General features: G+C 38.4%; 1 long non-coding RNA gene across 4 annotated transcripts in view; it reads right to left on the bottom strand.

The window, feature by feature from the left end:
- Window positions 1-743: 743 nt before the first annotated feature.
- The window catches only part of LOC125484012, a 79059-nt gene continuing 65517 nt past the window's right edge, over window positions 744-14285 (bottom strand). For all 4 annotated transcript variants that reach the window (XR_007262877.1, XR_007262875.1, XR_007262876.1 and 1 more), the window contains one exon: window positions 744-8771. This is a non-coding gene — a long non-coding RNA (uncharacterized LOC125484012). The remainder of the gene's footprint in view (window positions 8772-14285) is intronic.

The raw sequence follows: 14285 nt of genomic DNA, 5'->3' as shown, positions 1-14285 counted from the left end.
GTTAGTTATATGCCTCGGTTTGCTGGGTGGTTGGTATTACTTCCAGTTTTGTTCTTCAGTGGTTTGTAAATCGGATCCAGTTCAATGTGTTTGTTGATGGAGTGCCAGTTGGAATGCCAGGCCTCCAGGAATGATGATTAACCTTTGTCAAAGTCACTTAGGATATCTTTTGTGACTTTGTTAAGAACTGTTTGTGGCAGGGGAGGAAATCCAATTGGAAGAATGCAAACATGGAGTTCTGGGAAAGATGAGTATGGATTTGGGAGATGACAACACATTCAAGCACATTGGAGAGGAAAAAAAGAGATTGCAGATGGCTCGGAAAATCCAGGTCTTCGTTGGAGACATTTCTGGATGCACCACTGAAAAGCTGTTGTACTTGGTGCAAAACCAGCCTGTTTACCTGACTCTAACGATACTGTTGTCCAATCAACCACTTGGAGGACTGCACACTGACTCATTTCTTTTCTTTTTATACCTGTGCAAAATGAATTTGCATCTGCTTGGCATCTTGCCCTTAGCACAAGGTTGTGAACTTATTATGCCAGGAATTACAGGCAGGATCCCAATATTTGCCAACACTATTTTCAAAGCCAACATAGTTTCAGGGTATAATTGAAACAAAATGAGTGATCCTGATGTGGTCATGTGACATTAAAGTTTTGCATGCAGTTCCTGGTTCTGTCTGAGGTTCCATCAGGCAACTTACATCCTCCCACAGAATAGTGCCCACACATTCAAACTGAAATTGTAATTTCATGCAAAGTTTATTTTGTGCCCAAGGCTGTTGCATTTATTTTTATAATTATTTTTTAATGTTGCTTAATGATGGTATCCATTACATTAGAAATTGCACAGCTGGAAATTACGATGTTTCTCTAATAAGTGTAAGTTATCATTACTTAACACATGGTATTATATGTTAAGGTAGAACATATTCCATTTTAACTGTGTTTCAATTTATTGGATGCTCATTGTTATCGATGCAAACAGGTAATCTACTGTACAGGCCGTCCTATGCTCCAATAAATACATGGAGGTGTGATATTACCTAGAACTAGAATTAAACAAAGGTGGAGCCACCTGCAACAACCTCTAACAGAAAGTTGGGAAGATTATTATGGTGAACTTGTAATATTCTATTTTAAGAACGCACTATCTTTATAAATAAATATTGGAAGAGTAATTTTTATGTTTTACACCTATTGATACAGTGATATATATCATGCACCACTGTTTCATAAAAAGGTACTGCATAGATCTTAAGCATGATTTCTTTGGTGATACATGGTTGTTCCTGTGCTTTCCCTCCCCAAGAAAGGGGACTGTTGTGGAGGTGGGCGTGCTGGGGTATGAGGACATCGAAATTGTATAACTGCTAGAAAAGGGCACAAGAGTCAAGATGCATCATTATCAAACACTCTTCCCCCAACTCCTCCATCCATTCAAGCAGCACAGACAGCATTCCATCCTGTCTAATTGCAATGATCATTTCATGCCCCTAATGCTCATTGGCTATATGCATCAGTAGAATCTCAATATTGTTATTTGCCAGTTGTATGTAAAGTTGTCCCGGAGGGAAATGAGTATTCTGGCTGCTGGAGCTGCCAATATCATTCAGAAAAGTGTTATACAGTGAAGAAAAAGAGATTGACCACGGGAGAGTCAGAGATAGTAAGAACTGCTGATGCTGGAGTCGGAAAAAGGGTCCCGACCAGAAACGTTAACTTTCCTACACCTCTGATGCTGCCTGACCTGCTGTGTTCCTCCAGCTCCACACTGTGACCACGGGAGAGGGTTTTGAGATCAGGCAATGGCCACCACTGGCGTCATGTTGTATGATGAATTCTTACTGCTGCTGTTCATGTTGTATGAGTTGTACTCTTGGTCATCATTTAGTTTGGCTTGTACAGAGTTTAATTTATCTAATGTTGTGGGGGAAAACCTCTAGTATCAAATGAGAAAAGGCATTTGTAGTTTATTTCATAATAACAATCAAGTACAAGTTACATTGGTATGATTGACATTGTTACTAAGATTTTGAGAAGACCTAAATGGAAGGTCAATATTCTTTGAGAACCAGATCTCTTCTCCCACCCACAAATCTTATGACATCATCATTTTGGATAAAGCTTAATACATTAACCCTTTCAGAATCAAACACCTTGTACAGCAGACTACTCAAGCAAAAACATTTCCCATTGTCCCACAAGGGATCTTGGTGAAGGAGGTGGAAGGCCTATTGAAACATCCATATCTGACAGCAATTCATTTTTGCTGAAGACTTATCAATGTCCATTAAATCTGAATTTTAAAGGATTGATTTTATCTGAACACCACCAATAAATGATCAAAAACTATTCTAACTTTGAAGAATAAAGTTAGGTCAAACTCTGTGAATTTGGTTTTGGCTAGTATGTCGCAGAATCATAGAAGTCTTAAGGCACACTGGAGGTTATTTGTCCCATTGTGCTTGCACCAGCTCTTTGAAGAGAGCATCATTATTTAAAGCAAATCTGCTTTTCTTCCCTGTATCCTCAAACATTATTTCATCCAAATAATTGTCCAATCCCCTCTTGAATGGCTCAAGTGCCTCCACTATATTTCCAGGCAATGTATTTCACACCATAACCATTTGTTGAGTGTAAAAAGCTTTTATTTCCACCCTTGCTTCTTTTGCAAATCACTTTAAATATATGCCCTCTCATTCTTGTTCATTTTACAAGCAGGAATAGTTTCTCCCTTTCTACTCTATCCATGATTTTGAAAACTCTTCTCTCCGAGGAGAACAGTTCCAGCTTCTCCAATCTATGCTCATAACAGAATCATTCTTGTAAACTGCTTCTGTACTCTCTGCAATGCGTTCACATCCTTCCTGTAATGTGGTACAGAGAGCTCAACACACAGTACACAATAGTCCAAATGAGGTGTGACAAGTATCTTATACAAGTTCAATATTACCTCCTTGCTCTTATAATCTTTCCTTTATTAATAAAGCTGAATTTTTTGCTTGCTTTACTTACTGTTCTCTACACCTGTCCTAACATCTTCAATGATCAATGCACATGTATACCCAGGTCCATCTACTCCTGCACTCCATTTAGAACTGTGTCCTCCATTTTTTATTGTCTTTCAATACCTTCTTACCAAAATACATCACCTCATACTTCTCTCTTTGAACCTCATCTGCCTACTCCATCAAATTGTCTATGTCCTTTTTGAGTTCCACACTATCCTCCTAAGTTTACAAATTCTTCCAAGTTTTGTATCATCTGCAAACATTGAAATTGTCCCCTGTACACCAAGATTTACATCATTAATATACATCAGTTAATTGTTTTCAGTGTGAGTTTTCAGAGCTTGCAGGTCTGCGTGATAAGTGTGGGGTAAGAATACACTAGAACAGTCATGTCAACCTTCACTGTACTTTGACAGTAACTCAGGGGAATGGATTTTACCATACCGTTGTCTATGTGTTGGGAGACAGGGGTGCTGTAAAATGACACAGGAAGGCAGGGGGAAAAGTGCCCATTGCCTTCTCACCACCATACCATTTTGCAGTAGCTGCACCCACAAGCCACTTAAGTGACTCGTGACCAATTAATGGCTAGTTCCTACCACTGCTAGCATTTAATCAGCAGCGAGTAAACTCTTAGAGGGAGATTGACAAGTAAACCCTGGTGGTGTCTCAGTGGACTTAGGACTGGTACTGTCCAGTCTCTTTAGCCCGTGAAGGAGTTTCACTTCTGCACCTGGTAGCACAACTGAGACTGCTAAGCTGCTGGCCTTTCAACTGACCTACAGCTCTTGGGTTGGGTGACTATCCTTAACAGAGTGGCAGCCTCGATAATAACTAATTAGTTAACTGCCCACTGCCGTCCAGTAAATTTACCATGGATTCTACAGACAGCCTGCTGATGAAACCCTCGACATAAAAATAGAATTCTGGCCAGTGAATGCAATAATTTGAAATGTCAAACATGATATTGTGTTCTATCCATGCAAGTACCAATTTTTTAAACTTTTAACCTTCTTGCTTCTGGAGGGCAAAGCCCTTAAGCACACCACTCATATTCCCCACATGAATGCAGGATCATAGTTAATACATGAGCCTTTGCTCACAGAAGCTCTGTTTCCCTCTGTTGTAACAGTTGCTGGCTATTTGGACAATTTAAACTTATGTCTTAATCTTGAGCAAACATTACAAATGACTTTATTTACAGAGCACAACTCAAATAAGCGCTTATTTGTGGCTGGAAAAACCTTCCTACTAAGTTGCTCAGGGTTGTGTCAGCTTTAGGAAAAAAGTACTATTCTCGTGGATTCTCCCACGCCATTTCATACCAGTTCAAGCTAATTCTATCAGATTGAAACAATGTGGAGGGTGGGTAAAAATTTACTCGATGTGAATGGTTCACTGGCTAATCAGTCCCATTGTCTAAATATGCATAATAATGTTTTGAATGAAAAAAATCTTTCAGTTTCGGTGATGTTGTAATGTTGATGTTGTAATCTTTCTGTTATACAAATATTTGATGTTGGTTTGATATATTAAAGATTCTTTTTGGTACATGACATGCCATAACTTGTACTATAAAATACACATTACATTCTTATTTGCTAGTCAAGTATAACTTATGCTAATGCTTATGAAAATATTATTGTATACAATTCTCCTGATTATTTAGCTATCGTCGCTGGAGCAGGTTTACAAAACAAGATGACTATCCAGTTCTTGGTGCACTGTCAAGTTTGCCTACCTCTCAGTGGTTTGTTGTTAGTATTGTTAGTATTTTGACTGTTTTTCATTACATAATATCTTCATTGTCTATATGCTGTTGAATACTGAAGAACTTCACAGATCCTCTTGCCAAAAATACATGACCCTGGATATGATTGATTCCACCCAGGTTTTTGCCTATAGGAACACTCAATATAATGTTTTAAGATCTGGACATCATGTCCCCATCATGGCCATAAATGCATTTGGGTACTAACTGGTTTGTCTAATTTGAAGAAGTACTTGACCTGATCAAATTCATTCAAAATTTCAAAGCTGGCACTTGAAATTTCTTTTCAGTTAGTTTTATTTGCATTGACTCTGGACTGTCAGGGGTATCATGTTACTTTCTAGTTTCCACATTTACTTCCTTCCTTGCTAACTTCTTTGTTTCCTTTATATTTGTCTCCCATTTTTAGCTTGATTCCAACTCCCTACCATTCTTACTCATTTGGAGATGTTGTTGACCTTGACAGCCATCTGACTGGTTGTTCTTGCCTTACAGGGAGGTAATTATTGTGATGCTGTCGAGTTTTCTGCAACAATTTTGATGAAGCGGAAATGCCTGCTAGGTCAGGTTAAGATCAACTACATTGTTGTGGGTCTGGAGTCACATGTAGATGAGAAAGGATATTAATGACTCAACAATGGCTTCACAGTCACCTTTACTGAGACTGGCTTTTAATTCTAGATTGATTGGCTCAATTAATGGTAGAATTTGAACCCATAATCCTAGAATATTAGCCTAGATTTTTTGGATTGCTGGCCCAGTGGTATTGTCTTTACATCACTGTTTCCTAAGCAACCTTCCTGCCAGCACTATGGTGTATAGACACCACATGATTTGCAGCACATTCAGAAAAGCTCACTACCAACTTATTTCTAGGGCAATTAGGAATTGGCAATGCATGATGGCCTATCTAGAGGTGACCACTCTGTGAAAGAATAAATAAATATAACATCATGGTCTGACGTAGTTATGACAGCCTACAACAGAGAAACTGCATTCTTCTTGGAAACTTGATGCTCACATTACTTCAAGTGGGTCTAATTGCAGCACAACTTCTGCATCTTTGTACTCCGGTTCTCTAAATATAAAGACCTGCATTCCATTAGTTTTCTTGATTATTTTTTGCATCTATTAGTGACATTTTAAAGATCTATGCACCTGAATCCCCCCAAAGTCTTTTTGGAAATTCATTGTATTTAACTTCACACCATCTAGAAATGTACCCTGACCTATCCTTTCTTGGTCCAAAATTGATAGCATCAAACTTGCATTGAACTCCATCTGCTACAGTTTTGTCCATTCACATAGTCTGTCAATAGCCCTTTGTAATTTTATGCTATCAACTGAACTGTCTAAAATGCTGCCTAACTTTACGTCATCAGCAAATTTGGATATATGACTTTCTATACCATTTATCCAAGTTGTTAAAAAATAATATGAATAATTAAGGCCCTAACAAAGATCCTTTTGATGTGACTCGAGGAGTTGGAGTATGAACTGCAGACATTGCAGCACACCAGGGGAGGGGAACGTCACCTGAACACTCGTTCTGAGAGGTAGTCACTCAAATTTGATTTGTGATGAGGGAAAGGAGGGCATGACTACAACTGCGGCAGGTATAGGGACCTAGAGATAAGGTTCGAGGAGTATCAGCCCCTGCAATTTTTCAACAGATACAAGGTGCTTGCAGAGGGTGTGGACAAGCGTGGGCACTGCGGGGAGGATGAGTGAACTGATAGGACACTGTGGTATAGAGATCCATTTAAGTTGTCCGAGGAAATTGGAGTAGTAATAGTAATCCTAGAGGACAGTATAATTAGGGTGATAGATGCTGTTCTTTAACACGTCAACATGAGTTCCAAAGGCTATGTTATCTGCCCAGTGCCAAGGATTAAGGACATTGCTTCATGACTGGAGATGAACTTGGAACAGGAGAGTAGGGATCTAGTTGGCGTCATTCACGTTGGCTCTAGACAGGAGGTTTTACTGAAAGAGTGCAAACAGTTAGGTACTAAATTCAAAAGGTGAACCTCTAAGGTAGTAATCTTGTGGTTATACCTGAGCCACAGGTAAACTATCATAGCAAGAATAAAGTCAAGTACGAGGTGCCAGAGGAAGTGGTTGTGGCGGGTACAGTTAACATTTACAAGACATTTGGACAGATACAGGAATAGGAAAGTTATAGAGAGATATGGACCAAACATAGGTAAATGGGACTAGTTCAGTTCAGGTAACCTATTTGGCATGGACGAGTTAGGCCAAAGGACCTACTTCCATGCTATATGATTCTATGACTCTCTTTGCTGATTGTTTGCCACTAAAGTATCACTGCACGTTACTGTTGTTTTGAATGAGTCAAATTAAAATAAATACATGTGTTGCATACAATTCCAAATTACCGACTTCTTAAACACTTCTATCGTACAATATTCCTGATTAAGACATGAAGCTCAAATACACGTCCTTGTTCCATACATTAGAAATCAATTGGTAAAGAGGCAAATTCCTTATGAAACATGAGATAAATATATATTTTATTAATTGCAAGGTTATGGATGCCCTAGCTCCAATGTGTCAAATAGGAGGTATGGTAAGTAAGTTTGAAGATGACACCAAAATTGGAGGTGTAGCAGACAGCAAACAATGTTACCTTAGAGTACAACGGGATCTTGATCAGATCTCCCAATGGGCTGAGGAGTGGCAGATGGAGTTTAATTTGGATAAATGTGAGGTGCTGCATTTCAGAAAGGCGAATCAGAGCAGGACTTAAACACTTTATGGTAAGTTCCTGGGGAGTGCTGCTGAGCAAAGAGACCTTGGAGGGCAGGTTCATAGTTCCTTGAAAGTGGCGTCGCAGGTAGATGGGATAGTGAAGAAGGCATTTGGTATGCTTGCCTTTATTGGTCAGTACATTTAGTATAGTAGTTGGGAGGTTATGTTGCAGCTGTACAGGACATTGGTTAGGCTACTTTTGGAATACTGCAGGCAATTCTCATCTCCCTGCTATAGGAAGGATGTTGTGAAACTCCAAAGGGTTCAGAACAGATTTACAAGGATATTGCCAGGGTTGGAGGGTTTGAGCTACCGGGAGAGGCTGGAGCTATTTTCCCTGAGCATCAGAGGCTGAGGGGTGACCTTATAATGATTTATAAAATCATAAGGGGCATGGATAGTGTGAAAAGCCAGGTCTTTCTCCCAGTGTGAGTGAGTCCAAACTAGAGGGTATAGGTTTAAGGTGAGAGAGGAAGGATTTAAAAAGGACCTAAGGGACAACTTTTTCACGCAGAGGATGGTGCAGGTATGGAATGAGCTGCCAGATGAAGTAGTGGAGGCTGCTACAATTACAACATTTAAAAGGCACCTCAATAGTTACACAAATAGGAAGGGTTTAGAGGGATATGGGCCAAATGCTGGCAAATGGGACTAGATTTATTTAGGATATCTGGATGGCATGGATGAGTTGGACGAAAGGATCTGTTTCTGTGCTGTATATCTCTGTGAGTCTGTGAGTCTATGCTTCGCAGACAGTGCAGACATATGGCCTGTGGTCACAAGTCAGCTTCATGTTGAGAGCGTGCAACCCCTTACAATCAGTAGAGATACCAGATTGGTAATAGGAAACAAGTAAGGCAAATTATGTACAGTCTATGGCACCTTCTATCCAGGGACAGATTGACATGTGAAGGCATGGTGTTTCTTGCATCATTCTCTCTATAAGAAAGGAAATGAGGATGTTTCTCCTATTTTGGAGAGCCTCAGTGACTTCCTTGATACAACGGATAACTGAGAATTGATCACATACTGTAGCCTGAAAGAGATCTGCAGCATAAAGGCTAAAGTTCTCAGGTACGCGGTGTGAAGCTCATGTTGTGAGAGCAGCAAATGGCATCGTTTGCTGGTAGTCTCGTTTGTGCGGCGGAGATACCTCATTCATTGCTCTGGCACATCTGGCACTGGAGCATAACAAATCTGAAAATGATCCTGTAAGAAACACAGGAGGTGATTTGACAAATTTATTTAGTACTGTCCACATTTCTGACATAGAATTCTGAAGTCCACAAGTAACCCCAATTCAATGTGGTGGACAGTGCACCTCTGACTAGAAATGTACATTTGCTTTTGGCTTGTTGTATTTGAGACTTGGATGTCAGTTTAGCAACCAAATAAATAATTGATGCCATCAGATATCTCAGCCTAGATCTTTCAAACCTGTGTTTTTTTTTGATGCTTTATGAAGGTAAAAGCTTTATAATATATTAAACTAACTAATGTCAGGAGTAACGAATTAATGACTACTAATTCAAATTGGTTGGATAATAATGAAATTGTTGATCACCCTAGCCTTTAGGTGTCCAGTTGGATCATGAATTAAGTTTTATATAAAACTGTCGAGTTGCAATTCAGTCACCTCTGACGTGATGTGTTAGGAGAAGGCGTACAAATTAAAACATTTTCTTTTCTACCAGTTTTTACACATCCTGCTCATGAATTCTCTTTATTCTTTGAAGCAGGATTAACCTGGTCATCATTTACATGTTTAAACGTTGTACGAATGCAGAGTCGATTGCATTAGTGCCTGATTTACTATGTAACTTAGTTATTAGTCAAGAAGTAAAGACCTTCAGCATGCTTGTTGTGAGATTTGGGGTTATGTCTCAGTCATCCTTGATCCCATTTATAGAAGTATTTAAATTAGTTTCAGCCTTCTAGTTTAGGAATCACCGAATCTCTCACAATTTTCTTATGTAAGCTGGGTATCTTACGATCAGAACACATTGAATTAGACTGACACTCCAAAATGCAACAGTAGTCGATTAGTTTTTAGGTCTCTTTCCCTACATTTGCGCACATGGCAACACATCAAAAGTCATCTGTTGCACTGCACTTAAGGGCATCCTGAGGATGTGAAAGATGATATAAAAATGCAAGCTATGTTTTTCTTTCAATTTCAGCAAGTTTTGTCTATGATTCTTTCTGATGTAGGAGTGACCAAGTTACTTTGTAAGTTCCAAATAAGAAATGTTTGAAATAAATTCAACTTTCTGACGCAGTACTGAATGAACAGCACTCAGGCCTCTGGCGTGAAAACCTGTCAGTCCATTAAGACCCAAAATTGCTAGTGTTCAATGTAACTCATGGTTTTAAATTCCATTTATAACGATGCCTTCATTTGTTTTTCTGATTTACTATTGTCCTTGGTTCCTTTGAACCCCTTACATTTAGGAAATGTTCTTACGCACATGGAAAGTTTTATTCAATAATTGTAACTTCCTTTCTTCTGCTGTATTCAAGGAACACAAGCAGGAAGTGAGCAAATTTCTTTCAAAACAGGAATGAGGAAGATCAACAGTTTCGCTGGTGAAAGTTATGCTGAAGCAGGAAAATTTCAGCAAATCAGTTCAGTTTGCAAAGTAAAAATAGCAGGAGTTGGACAAGTATGTTACAAATTAACCCTGATGTTACTGAAATCCAATTATTCTTTCAAAGGCTGAAAAGATTCAAATAAAAAAGTTAAGTTGCATTTAAATTTGGGGTCAAGATTGTCAAAAATGCCCTTAATCTTCAGCCACAGTTGGAGGAGTGTTGGTATTGGAATAATACTAACAATTTAGAGTTGGTTTTAGTTTATGTAGCATTCTTCCATAGCTGAGTTGATTCATTTCCATAAAGCCAGTACCATTAATGTTTTTAATACAGTTGACAAGTTTGAGACTAGTGAAAGCTTACATCAGTGAAGATGGCGCTATGGTAACTCTTTGTTCTTCTTACAATTGTCAACTGTTACAATAATCATCATGGCATACATTCCTGAGACTGTTGTCAAGAGAAAGATTCCACTCACCTCTTGAGTTGTAATTCTGGTTTAATACAATTTTAGAATTACATTGACAATCATTTTGTTCACAAATAGTATAGTACCCTGCTTTGATTCATGAGATCAAATTCTTCTCAGCTAAATGCATATTTCAACCAAATATAGAATTTTAAATTCTCTAATTCAACAAGGCAGTCAAAACGTTTCCATATATGAGAATATTATCAAAATGAAAGCACAAAGCATTAGAAGCAACCTATAGCTATAGCTGGAAGTTGGTTAAGATGTAAAAGAGAGTGCGAGAATGGATTTGTACTCCAGTTGGCTGGGTATGATTAGTGATAACATGTACTGGGAACTCAACTTTTGCTGATATTTCAGCTCACATCATTGATCAAAATATAGGATGTCATTCCATATTCTCTGTATGGAGAAGCAGATGATGACATTAAAAGCACAACTTCTTTGACTGTCTCACCTCATCTAAAGTAATAATCGTAAAAGCTTGCATTGCGTTTCAGATATGTGACAACAATTCCCAGCTCATGCTTTCAGAATGGATTGTTCACCTAGGCCTTAATGGTTCGTTGTCAAGTAAAGGCACCCGTTTGATGACAACATTCATCATGTTATGGGACAGTATTTTGGTTTTAAGATATCTACATGCATGCTCGGGTAAACAGAAGTCTGCCTTGCATGAGTAACCAATTTCTAACAGTTCGTGACTATGTTAAGGGAGGGGAACTTGTTAAAGTGAGATAACGTGCCATGACAGTTATTATTCTATCAAAACACGGATTAAAAAACTGGTGCATAATTAATAAAACACGATTGCAAAACATGACTATTTTTATTTAAACTTCTTCACTCATATTTTCTTGATCTCCTGGTTTAATTGCCTTCTGTACAGCACCCCCCCTTGTCCTGGAACTTTGGCAAAGTTAATTCCCTCAGTAATATTCAGCACTTTATTTTTGTCTTTCCTTTTCTTTGACGGTGAAGCAACTATTTTCGACTTAGCTGCCATTCTGCGACTGGGATGAGGAGAGTTGGGGAGTTGTGGGAGCAGTGCATAGTGATGGGAGGAGGTGGTGGTCGGGGTGGTAGCAGGATGGTGGGATTTGACGAATTCAGGAAACAATCCCTCACTATAACATTTTTGGTTGCTGCTCTGACACACCCTGCATGTCCAAAATTAAGTTCAATGGAAGGGATAAAACTAGAATCTTAATCCATCTGTTATGATTTTTGATAGAAAGAAAATTTTGCTCCATTGTCCTCCTGGTTTTTGACAAAAACACAGTGCAGCACAAAAGGGTGATAAGCTCCTGAATGCTGTAGGTACCTTGCCAAAGTAGTCTGATATAGAGTAATTAAAGGACAATGCACCCGACTATTTAGACTTGCTGAGGCTGTCATTACCTCACCTGATAGTGTGCAATTGACACCAAAGTATTATTGAATTATGCTATTAATTTACATATTAATTTACACATTAAAGAAAACTGGAGCAAGGTGTGAAATTGTAATCAATGTTTAAAATAACCTGTCATTGTAAATGATTGATGCAAACCCTCAATACAAAGTCTTTGCTTCTTGTCGGTTTCATACAGAATGCAAAGTAATTGGATATTTTAATCTGTTACATCATGTCTGACCACTTATGCCCTAGAGGGTTAGTGGGAAGACTGGGTATAATAGTATTGCTTTTTCTGACTATTTCTATTCTCTCCTGAGGTTCTTCCCCGTGGTGGTATAGTTCCATGAATATTGGTTGCCTTTTTACAGCTGGCCAAAGTCAGTTCAAACAGACTTCTTAAAGAGTACAACCATGCATGAATTTTAAAAAAAGATACTTTTCAGTTATAACTATTTTTAACATAATTTCAGTTTGATTGATCTTTACTCATTGTAAACAGGGCGTGCTGATGTTGAGAAGTGATATGAAAACGTCATTGAATCCAATGCATGAGAAGTGAATTAATATAGCCAAGGCCATTAACCCGAAATGCTTCGCAATCCTCTCAGTTGGACCTTGTGTTTTAATTCAGAAACAGATAGCATGTCTCAAATCTGGCTCTCCAAAAACTGGAATTGTCCAAAAAGTAGACAGTGCTCTTCTGGGCAGTGCTCCTGGAACAGAGTAAGCATGGAAATGAAGGAACCATTGTTGGATTGACCCCAGAGAGATGGAATTGGTGAGGGTTGTGCATACACAGGACCTGTGTCCATTCCAGCACTTTAAGATATGGTTCCCCAAACCATCCTTATTTTTCAACACTAAACTGTTCTTTTCCACTGATGGGAATATTCAGATTGTAACATTTCTAGCCACTTGTGAGGAGAAGATTTTAAATCAGCTGTTTCTGTCCAGGCAAATGCTCTTTTCTTAAATGAAGCACTAAACTGGAAGAGTTCTTAAATGTTTGCCTTATCAAAGCTTTTAAATCTTCAATGTTTCTGACCATAATGATTGAGGACTTTTTGTACGCAAGCATTCCTTGTTCCATGAACCACAACTGAGACATTTATAATGACATTAATGATCAATACAGAATGTGCTATAGAGACAGCCTGTGTGAAGGAATTGATACCAAAATCTCTGGGAAAATGCAAAATTGGGCAAAGCCTTGAGTCCTAAGATTTCTGGATTTGGGACACTGTACCTGTTTCACTTTTCCAAGAAATTGACCCATTATTTCCCTTGAAGCAAAACGAGTGACTGGTCTGAGGCAGTAATTTCTGTATCTTACACAAAATATAGGACAAGGGAAGACATCTTGTATACCATGTTGATTCTTCCATCACAGCATTGAACAGTGTTTCAAATGACTCCAAAGTTTGTAAAGGTTGACACATCTCTGTAGAAGGGTTTCTTGAGTGCTCCAGTGACCCAAAGTGAAAATGTTTTTTTTTATTGTGTTCTTACTAAATTACAATCCAGCTTCTGTGTGACTGCTTTGGATTTAGTAAAGTTAAAGTTGCCATGGTCTTACCATAGCATAGGGCCGCTCTCTCATTAGAGAGAGATGACTGGTGATGGTTTAACTTGAGGGTCACACGTCAGGTGAAGGGAAAGATTAAGAAGGAGAGTCTTGCATGATAACATCAGCTGCTGTGGGAATTGAACCCATTCTGTTGGTATCATTCTGCATCACAAACCAGCCATCTAACTTAAACCAACCTCCTTTGGGGTGGATTTGATTGTTGTCAATTTTTATCTAATTACATGACAGAGATGCCTCAGGACCTTTCCTACCCTGATGGTGCCACATAAATGCAAGCTACTGATTTCTTCTTTTTGGCAATATGAACAATAATTTGAAAATAACAATGAAAATATTCCGCTGTTGTATGTAAAACAGACAGAACTCACATTCAGATTTCCAGCAGCTTTGAACTTTAATTTGAAGCAAACAATCTATTTCTGAAAATGTAAGAGGTCCACCAATCTGATGGCATAGAAAATACAGTAACTCTGTGAAGTATTGGTTGCTGTTACAACCCAGTATTGTACAACATAGAAATTAGTTGTTGGTGATGTTGATGGAGAATGTTTAAATATATATGAATGTTTCTTTACATGTATCACAAACAATGATGTCTAGGTTTATATAGCTTATATTCTGTTTTCCATGTAAGGCAACATTTACAACTAATTAGCGTTAACTAAATAAATG

The sequence above is a fragment of the Rhincodon typus genome, chromosome 9 (assembly GCF_021869965.1).
Source record: "Rhincodon typus isolate 14 chromosome 9, sRhiTyp1.1, whole genome shotgun sequence".
Classification (NCBI taxonomy): Eukaryota; Metazoa; Chordata; class Chondrichthyes; order Orectolobiformes; family Rhincodontidae; genus Rhincodon; species Rhincodon typus.
This window is presented reverse-complemented; position numbering and strand designations above follow the sequence as displayed.